At 38.2% G+C, this 10,857-nt stretch overlaps 1 pseudogene across 1 annotated transcript; it reads right to left on the minus strand.

The window, feature by feature from the left end:
- Positions 1–331: 331 nt before the first annotated feature.
- On the minus strand, positions 332–1,070 carry LOC309830515 (heterogeneous nuclear ribonucleoprotein A1-like; annotated as a pseudogene). Its single transcript has one exon. The product of its transcript is annotated as a heterogeneous nuclear ribonucleoprotein A1-like (transcript).
- Positions 1,071–10,857: the final 9,787 nt, after the last annotated feature.

Genomic DNA, 10,857 nt, shown 5'->3' on the forward strand with positions numbered 1-10,857 from the left:
AATGGCTTCAGAGTAGACTAACTTTACACAGCACATTTTAAAAAAAGACACATTTATTCAGCGTCATGATCAGACTATTACATTTAGCAATCAACAGCATGGGTGCAAAAAAAAAAAAATCTACATTAAAACCCTTTGTTGGAATGCTTTATACTTTCCACAGAAAAGAAACTAAAATAACCTGTTATACAATTAGTCACAAATAGTCCTCGAGTCTTTCTGCCCATACACGTGAGTATTGTCTAAATCATGTCTTCTTTGTAGCAGCCAGGCCCTGCCACCACTGTGCTCGGCTGAGCTCACAAATCTGTTGTAACCTGTAGCTTCCCTGTCACTTCTCTGGCTCTCCTCTCCTGCTAAGCTTTGTTTCCTGGCAGTAATCAAAACCTTCTGCCACTGCCACAGCTACTGCTGCTGCTGGAACCACCACAGCCACCTCGGTTTCGGGGTTTGGCAAAGTATTGGCCTCCACCACCACAGGGGCCAGAACTTCTGCCTCCAAAGTTTCCTCCTTTCATGGGTCCAAAATTTGAAGATTGATTGTTGTAATTGCCAGAATCATTGTAGCTTCCACCACCTCCAAAACTGCTTCTGTCATTACCAAATCCATTATAGCCATCCCCACTGCCACCATATCCACCACCACCGCGGCTGCCACCAAAGCCACCTCGACCACTAAACTTTCCTCCATGACCAAAGCTGCCATTCCCACCAAAACCACCCCCACGACCACCACCAAAGTTTCCAGAACCACTTTGACCTCTTTGGCTGGATGAGGCACTAGCCATCTCTTGCTTAGATAGGGCTTTCCTTACTTCACAGTTGTGGCTATTCACAGTGTGGTATTTCTGAATGACAATCTTGTCTACAGAGTCATGGTCATCAAAGGTTACAAAAGCAAAGCCTCTCTTTTTGCCACTGCCTCGATCAGTCATGATTTCAATCACTTCAATTTTCCCCCCACACTGTTCAAAATAATCTCTTAGATGATGTTCTTCAGTGTCTTCTTTAACCGTAGGTTCACCACCACACAATCTGCCGGTAATTCCAGCTTTTTTAGGTGATTTCATCATTTGAAAGGACTGTGTTTTACATTTATCTCAGTATTCCTCCAGTCATATAATGCAATGCTTATACACTGGATGCACAGTAAACACTTTAAGAATCAAACCTTTAATGTGTGCAGTAGACCGTCATATAGTAATCATGATCAGAGGTGATTTTCTCTGGCACATAAAAACAGGCTAATGGTCTGAATGGAATCTCTCAAACTCTTAAACTTGACACGACTATATATTACAATCCTTTTTCTTAATTTCACTAATTGAAATTGAGTGTACAATGAAGTTGTGAAACACACAAAACATGGGAATTATATAAGGGAGATACTATATATTCAGCAATTTATTTTATATCCAGTTTCTTTGTAAATTTTTCTTTTATAATTTACCATGTTAAGTAAGCACTGGGCTAACACCACCACCACCTCTTCTAAGACTGTGAATTATGTTTCCCAGAATCTCCTTCCCTGCAGTGTTTTGGCTTAGAGTTTATCAATGAGAGGAACTCCCAGGAGATTTGCAAAGTGAAAATAAAGAAGGACAGGAAATCCATAGTAGATTTTCCCACCCACTTTGCCACAGAAGACTGAAACAATTGGTAACATCATATCAGAGAATCTCAAGAATTACAGCAGCTTCCTGGTGAGATGGAGAGAAACATCTAGTTTGGCATTTACAGCTGAGATCTTTGGTATCAACTTTACTAATTTCAGGAGCAGCTTCTCTGACCACTACTTCCCCAGCATTTCCACAAGTCATTAACCCCCATTATATATGTTAAACTCCTACATACATAGTACATACATAGTATGGCTTCTGTTTCCTGATTGAACATTGTCTATTAGAGTATTTATGTATACTTTATCTAATATTTCCAGCAGCCCTATAGGGTAGGTGCTTTTTAAATGAACTAAGTGAAGTTACTGGACTCCTCCACTATTCCAAAGATTTTTTTCTCAACCAGCGAGTTGCAAACTGTCCAATTCAAATAAGTCTGACTTCACTCTTTGCCCTTAACCCCTGTACCATGTAGTCACATGTGGTACTGAGCTTTAAAAAGGTGTGAAACTTTCTCTGTGAGAAAGATTCCAAAGAGCACTTAGAAGCAAGCCTAACTACCCAAATAAAAGTATTTTATATTCAAGAATCAACCTTTTTTGAGGATAGTCTTCTCTAATACTCACTCGTATCCAGACTGTCTGAGAATGGTCTTGTTTTACCAACATATGGCTTAAATATCCTTAGCTTCCTAATAAAAACAGCACACACAGAGACACAGACACACATGCTCACACACATGCTTCCTTGTAAAGAAAAATGAAGCAATCAAAAAAGAAATACACACTCCCACCTCCACATCTGTATCCATATCCTCTTTCTGCACTTTAGTAGGGACATCTATCCAAAGCCAAGTCTTCCACTTGTCCATTAGTGCTCATCCTGTCTCACTTACTTAAGATAATTTGCAAGTATTTTTTCCAATTCTGTGGGTTCTCATTTTACTTTCTTGATAGAATGCTTTGAAGCATAAAAACTTTAAATTTTGATTGACTCCAACTTGTTTTTTCTTCTGTCATTCATGCTTTTTGGTATCACTTGTATGAATCTTTTGCCAAATTCAGATCATGAATATTTACTCCTATGCTTTCTTCCAAGAGGTTTATAGTTTTTGCTCTTACGTTTAGGTCTTTGATCCCTTCTTATTTAATTTTGTTTGTAGTGTTAGATAAGGGTTCATTCTTTTGCCTGTGGCTGTCCAATTGTCCTAGCAAAATTTGAGATTTTGTTATATGTGTACTAATTTGGAATTTTTATATCTTCCTATTGAACTAAAGTACTATTTGTATACAGTTTCCCTCTCTATCCTTAATGATGCTTTTTGTTATCACAGACTATATGGTTTGATGCAAATGGTGACTCACACTTTATTAAAGATTTTATATTTATCTGGCAAATCTTTTTTCATCCTTTTAATTTCAACCTTTCTGTATCCTTATATTTTAGTCATGTCCTTTTTTTTTTTTTTGCGGTACGCGGGCCTCTCACTGTTGTGGCCTCTCCCGTTGTGGAGCACAGGCTCTGGACGCGCAGACTCAGCGGCCATGGCTCACGGGCCCAGCCGCTCCGCGGCATGTGGGATTTTGCCGGACCAGGGCACGAACCTGTGTCCCCTGCATCGGCAGGCGGACTCTCAACCACTGCGCCACCAGTCATGTCCTTTTTAAATGTTATATTGCTGGATTTTCTTTTTATCCAATCTGAAAATCTTTCAACTAGCCAATTTAGTCCATTTACATTTATTGTGATTATTAGTATATTTGGACTCGATTATATAGCCTTCCTTGCTATTTTCTATATGTTCTATTTTTTTCCATTATTCTCATTTCTTTTTCCTTCCCTTTTCAAGAATCAATTCATGTTTTTGTTTGTTTTGTTTTGTTTTCCCACTGGCTTCTCATATAATGGAGATAGAATCAGTGTGTCTCATTTAGTGAAATATCTGCAGAACCTGGAAAAGTGCCTGCCACTTGTTAGTTTCAAATAAATAGTTATTGACAGTTTGATGCCTAGAAAGCACTTTGGTTCCATTTCTATTTAATGAGGAAAGAGGTTGATGCTCTGTTTAGTGGAAGTTTTCAAGGATTGATGTGCAAGACCTCACACTAAAAAAAGGAAAGAAAGAGTAATAAACATGCATTCCCTTAGGTTTAATGAATCAGTTTATCTGTATTTTATAGCAGCCTTTAAAAATACAGCACTATAAAAGAATCATATATTTTAATCCTTCATCCAGCCCTTTTTACATGTGAGGAAACTGAAAAAAAGCAAGGTTATGCATGCCCCTTAAAAGCAAATGCTGGGATTGCTCCTAATTCATGCCTGGGAAATTTAAGTATTACCTTTTCTTTTGGTTAACTAAGTTGTTCCTTTTTTATTTAAAAATAAAATTAAAATAAGCCAGGGGTGCTGATCTGTGACAACTGTAGGTGATCTGTCCTGTGGGATCACTGGCAAATATCACCTTCCAAAAATTCTAGTGCTAATGATTTCTGTGACTTGACTCCAAACACTCACTGTGGTAAAGGGTTTAGTGTTTGTAAAAAAGAAGGGCAAAAAGGAAATAAAACACCGTCCATGTAATTTTCCATTTGTGTACTCTTGACTTCATTAAAATTGCATACTGATCCAATCCCTTGGTTTTGCTAATAGCTCCACAGAGGAATAGTCATTACTAGAGCATGAACACCACAATCCATTTTCTCTGATTATTGTTTTGTGATATTGCTAATTTGACAGCTCCTGCTGAACATGGGCTCATTATTTTGTGTCATTGTTTTGGGAAAAGGAATATCAAATGAGCATCAAAGTAACTTACAAAGAGGCATGCAGCTGATGATAGACTAGCAGAAGGAGTAGTTTTTCTCCAGGAGTGGTAGAGAATAGCCAAATTAAAATGGTAAGGAATGAACTGCTTGACTCCTAGAAGATACCTTCTCTTTCAAGACTCAAATCCTTAGCAACTTTTTTATGTGAATCCATAATGACATAACCCCCATCCCAAAAAAGGTGGACATGCCCACTTTCTTTTCTATGCTCTAGGGTCTGTCTTTATCTATCTATCTAGGTGTCTATCTATCTATCTAGGTGCCTATGTAAGTGTCATCTATCTGTCATCTACCTATCTATCTTCTATCTACCTATATTTAACTATCTACCTAGATATATTTCTAGAATCTCATATATAACACTTATTTTATATACAGGTACATCTATTCTAGACTCTGTTTTTGTCATCTAATTGTTTTTAGGGAAAAACAAACAAACAAAAAGCCTTGCAAAATCAGGCCCCTGCCTGCCTCTCTAACCTTAATTTGCTGCTTTACCCTTTGCACTCTACTCTGAAGCCATACTTTACTTATTTAGCCTTCTCAAAGGTACCATATTCTGTACTGCACCAGAGTTGTACAGTTCTCCCCACTCTTCATGGGAGCTATTCTAGTCAAACAGCTATTTTTGACTTCCCTCCATTTTCTTCTCCTTACTCCCTATCTCACCCCTCATGAATTCCTATTTATCATAGAAATCTGCTTAAGAAAATTTAACAAAAAAGCTTTTGTCATATCTCACCCCCATTTACACAAGATTAAGTCTCCTACAGTATTCTCCTTTATGTCATTTATCACATTGTAATTCCATACTCAATGTCTGGTACCCATGGATTTGGATTTTAGGGGGATATGTTTGTTTCCTTCAGCCCTATCTCCCCAGTAACTCTTTAGCGCCTGACACATAGTGGTTCCCATTAAATATCTGTTGAATCAGTGAATAACTATGGCATGTTTTTTCTCAGCTGGGTACCTCTATTTTGTTTGGTTCCTCTGCTTTGAATGACCTTCTCCGACATTTTGTTTACTTGTTCTTTATGATCCAGCTTTGGCTTCTATAAGACTTCTATAAGGATCTATAAGACCCTTTAGCATATGAAGGGCTCCTAGAAGCGTTAATAGTTTTGAAGCCCAGTGTTTACCAAACTTATTTGAACACCACATTTTTGGTAACTATTTAGTGACATTTGGGGACTCAAGAGCCTAGACAGTGAATTAACCAGAGAATGCCTAGCCTGATGGTTTCAGGAATTTTAAATGGTTGGAATATAAAGTTTTGTCCTTGAATTACCTTGTACTATCTCATCTGTGCTGTGCATGAGCCTGTCTTACTGTTCATGGCAACTCCATAGAATTCTACAGTTAGCAACTGACTTCATGCTAGCCTTGCTTCTTCTGAATTTCACTTTCTTGTCTTCCCTGCTAGAATCTGGTGACTGCTGGAGAGCTGGCCACTGCTACATTCTGATTGAACAAGGATGGTGGGCAGATCTCCCTCTCTGCTCGAGGCCACCCTTGTGCCATTAAAGAGGGGGGCTTTGCTCTGTCTGCAAGCAGTCCCAGGAGCTGGCTTAGCTGCGTGGGAACCAGCCAGTCTTCCTTCTCTCTTCTAGGAGAACAGCTGCAGGTGCCCAAGCACTGGGCTGCTGACAGGCACATTACCATTTCTATTAGGAAAACATTTGTCCCTTGCTTGTTACATAAACAAATTAAAACCTAAAGATCCCCATAGGGGATCCATGGTGAAAACCATGTTTATTCACCCATCCATGGTGAAAACCATGTTTATAACTTATTGTCTTTATCTGTCTCCTACTGAGTTAATACTTCTTACTGTATGGCTCTAATTTTTTTTTTAAATCGTTTACAGTGCTTTATAAAATACAGAAATTAAATCAACCATCATTCCAACACCTAGTGACAATTACTACTAACAAATTTAGTGCCATTCCTTACTAAAATGCTTGTGTTTTTAAACATTTGCCTCACTGTATAATTTCACATTTTGCAAATTTCATTTAATCTCATTAGTACGTTCCCAATCATTCAGTAGTTTTTGAAATTGTTGATTTTAACAGCTACATAATATTCTACCCTAACATAATTTCTTTAATTTTTCCCCTGTTGTTAGTCATTTAAGTGATTTTTATATTTTGATTATTATTAAAAACCTGAAGTGAACACACTTATAGATAAATGTTTGATGATATTGTTGGGATAGATTCAAACAAGAAAAAATTGTTGTGTCAAAGGTTATGAATGGTTTTCGATATATAGACTTACAGATTTCCAAAATGTTTTAAAGACCAAACACAAACAATACTGTATGACTGCTCTGTGCCCTACAATTGCATTTCCTCACCAAATACTTACTAAGCACCTAATGTACATCTATGTGCTGGGCTGTGTTAACCCCCTGGGGTGGTCTGTGTTCCCCAAATAGCCTTCTACCTGCTGAGAAGCATCTGCATGGTAGCCACACCTCCCTGCCCCTGGCACTAGGGGTCAACTCACTGCAGCCTCTCACTCAGCCACCATCACTCCTGTTGCCTGGAACCTCTGCCCTTCACTGGACCCCTCACTACCCTGCTTGCTACCTAGCCTTTCTTGGGCAGGGCTGCAAATCAGTCCTCAGGCTGAACTCCCATTCATGTCACAGGACTGAGGGAACTGAGTCTGGGGCAGGCAGTTTGACTCCAGATTCCACTACACTGAGAAAGATGCATTGAACAAAACAATCAAGGTCTCTGTTCTAACAACGCCTAGAGCCTAATTGGGAAGGTATGTATAAAACAAAGGGACATATGAAGCAAATAATAAAGTATAATGAAGATATAATTAGGAAATTAATAAGTTGCTGATGTTGTTTTTGCCAAATTCCTAGACCAAAAATATCAGCTCATTATTATTTTTTTTAACAACTCCATTGGAGTATAACTGCTTTACAATGGTGTGTCACTTTCTGCTTCATAACAAAGTAAATCAGCTATACATGTACATATATCCCCATATCTCCTCCCTCTTGCGTCTCCCTCTCACCCTCCCTATCCCACCCCTCTACGTGGTCACAAAGCACCGAACTGATCTCCTTGTGCTATGCAGCTGCTTCCCGCTAGCTATCTATTTTACATTTGTTAATATATATAAGTCCATGCCACTCTCTTACTTCATCCCAGCTTACCCTGCCCCCTCCCTGTGTCCTCAAGTCAATTCTCTACATCTGCGTCTTTATTCCTGTCCTGCCCCTAGGTTCTTTAGACCTTTTTGTTTTTTGGTTTTTTTTAGATTACATATATATGTGTTAGCATATGGTATTTGTTTTTCTCTTTCTGACTTACTTCACTCTGTATGACAGTCTCTAGGTCCATCCACCTCAATGCAAATAACTCAATTTCGTTTCTTTGTATGGCTGAGTAATATTCCATTGTATATATGTGCCACATCTTCTTTATCCATTCATCTGTCGATGGACACTTAGGTTGCTTCCATGTCCTGGCTATTGTAAATAGAGCTGCAATGAACATTGTGGTACATGAGTCTTCTTGAATTATGGTTTTCTCAGGGTATATGCCCAGTAGTGGAATTGCTGGGTCGTATGTAGTTCTATTTTTAGTTTTTTAAGGAATCTCCATACTGTTCTCCATACTGTCAGCTCATTATTTTTTTAATTGGATTATTTTTATAGCTAATAATTGGTTTCACATATTTTTTAAATCTCCCCTATAATTTGTTCAGATCCTTTATAGATAGAATCCTATATATAGAATATATAGATTTTTGATTGACTAAATTTGTTCCTTATAAATTAATGACATTACCCTTTGTCACATGATTGCAGCAATTATATTTTAGTTTGCCAATTTATCTTTTGAGGATAATATTTGCAATTATTATGTGTGGCTTTGATTTTTATACATTCAAATATCTAAATTAAACATTTCAATCTTTCCTCCATTATTATCCCATGCTTAGAACATCCTTATTCATTTCATAATAACTTAAAAGATGATGTTCTGCACCTACAGTTTCCCAGACATTTCTTCCTAGTCAGAAGAGCTTGCTGTAAAGTATGGTAGTCATATTATCAGTATAGAAACAGCTAGTATTGAGAACTCACTCTGTGCTTTATCTCATTTAATTCTCTCAACAACCTCATGAAGGGAGTATTATTATCTGCAGGTTACAGGTAATAAAAATGAACACAGAGAGATTAAGAATTTGGCTCAGGGCCAGACACTGAGGCTGGTTTGAAAGCTTGCATTTTCTTTTTTTCAGGTTTACATACAGTATGTTGCTATTGGTCATTCTTACTCCCATTTGTTTAACTGTGTACCATCTTTTCTTTCTGGGAGATTTTTTCTAATCTTTTTTTCTTTATTGTAAAATCTCAAGATGATGTGGCTTGATGGATGTCTTTCATACTGATCTGGGCAAACAAAATTTAAATTTGAAAACTTCCCTCCTTCAATTATGGAACCTCTTGATTACATCATTTAAAATAGCATTATCTCCATTTCTTCCTGTTAACTTAGGCTTTGACCTTGATTTTGGAGGTTTTTTGAAATATCCTGAGACCCCAGCCTTTAAATTCCCATTTGAGTGAGGCACTAACAGTCACGCAGGAGATTCAGGTGCCTGACATGACTTTTTAGCAAGTGGAGAGACAGCATTGCAACGTGATCTAGCAGAGGTACCTCTTTCCTGAGGTGACCCCAAATGTCAGCCATCTCAAAAGTGAGAAACGTCTTTTTCTAGAGCAGTCACTCCAGAAAAATAATACTTCATTATCTTGCTTTGGTGACTGGAAGGGCACATATTTGATGGCCTCTGTTCTTGGAGCAGGGATGACGAGTGAGCCCAACAGTCTCATGATTCTTGTGCACATTTTCACTTACTCCCTGCATCTTCAATAAGCCTCACCACCACATTCCAAGCCTTGAGCTTAATTTCTTCAGAGAACAGACATCTTCTACCTGCTAGGGTTGGGGAAAGGAGAGTCACTTGGTGCTTTGCTTGATGAGGAAGAGATCCAAGGTTTCACCTTCACTGTAGACAATCAATCCCCACTTGGGTCTTAGATCCAAGACTCAGCCCACCTCACACACCTCTGATGCGTCCAAATTTCAAGCTGTTCTGGGACCCTCTGGAGTAAATCATGGCTTTATCTTTATTCCTCCCTCCAGGCACTTAGGTTTTAGCTTTATCTGTTCTACTAGTTGGGGAATAAAAAGTTATTAAAATAAGAACTACTATATAAATTATTTCTTTTTTTCAAATAGTTGGAGAAAGAGGTCACAGGTGTGTTTTTAAAAATAATTTATATTCTGAACCATAGAAAACCTTTGCCCCCAAAATGCATAGAGATTTCTACTTATTGTTGTATGTGGTAGTTGCTAAGGGAACCCTACCCACTCTATCACCATCCTTTGACCAGATAACATTTTTTAAAAGGAAAATTTTTATTTTATGTTATGGTAAAAATTAACATTTAAATACTTGGATGGTTGAATAAGAAGAGCAAAACTGAAAAATGAAAATTGATACAGGAAAGACATAAATGATAGGAAGCTCTATTTTTCATGGCTCTGCAGAGCATCTTTTCAGAGCTGGGTGCATAGTTGGCCCTTAATCACACTGTGAATTGGCCAAACATTACTCAACAACCAAATTCATTTTTTCTTGCTGTTTTCCAAGTCTGTTCTAAAGCAGGCATTAGAGGCTATCAAGTCCAGAGCTCACCCTGACCAGCACTTGAACAAACTTCTTAGAGGTGATCAACATATCTTTCAGAACACTGAGACCTCTCATAAGTGGGGTAGAGAATTTATCTATTACCATCGAAAGCATTGTTACGTGTCTGTGTTGCAATGCTTTGCTGGCTAAAACATGGTAAATAATAACATTTCTCTGACAGTATATTGAATTAGCTTCATATACTCTATAAAGAACATAGGTTTTGGAGTCATAAAATTGTATAAGGAGCCAAATTCCACTGCCACTTAGAAGCCCTGTGACTGGATAAATGAGCCTTTCTGAGTTTCAGTTTAGCTGAACACTGTAGATAGGGGTAATAACAATTTGCACTGTGTCCTCTGAATTCCTACTGCATGACCAGCACACTCCCCTATATTCTCAGTATTTTTTCTGAAAGGTCCCTCCACCTCCTTGCTCTAACTGAATACTGGCCATCTCCCAGGAATACTTGTTATCAGGTACGGGTATCTATTTTCACATATTCTTTAAGCTCACACCCGGATAGTGGGTGATCAGCTTCCTCCTGTCCAGACACTACCATACCATTGCCTCCTCCCCTTGCTCTTCTAAGAGCCCTTCTTACTAGGAGGTCTATCCATGCCATTAGCATTTAGCACTTTGCTCTCAACATCACTGGCTTCTACTGACCTCCTTGT

Source organism: Grampus griseus (genome assembly GCF_964374135.1).
Source record: "Grampus griseus genome assembly, chromosome: 12".
NCBI lineage: Eukaryota > Metazoa > Chordata > Mammalia > Artiodactyla > Delphinidae > Grampus > Grampus griseus.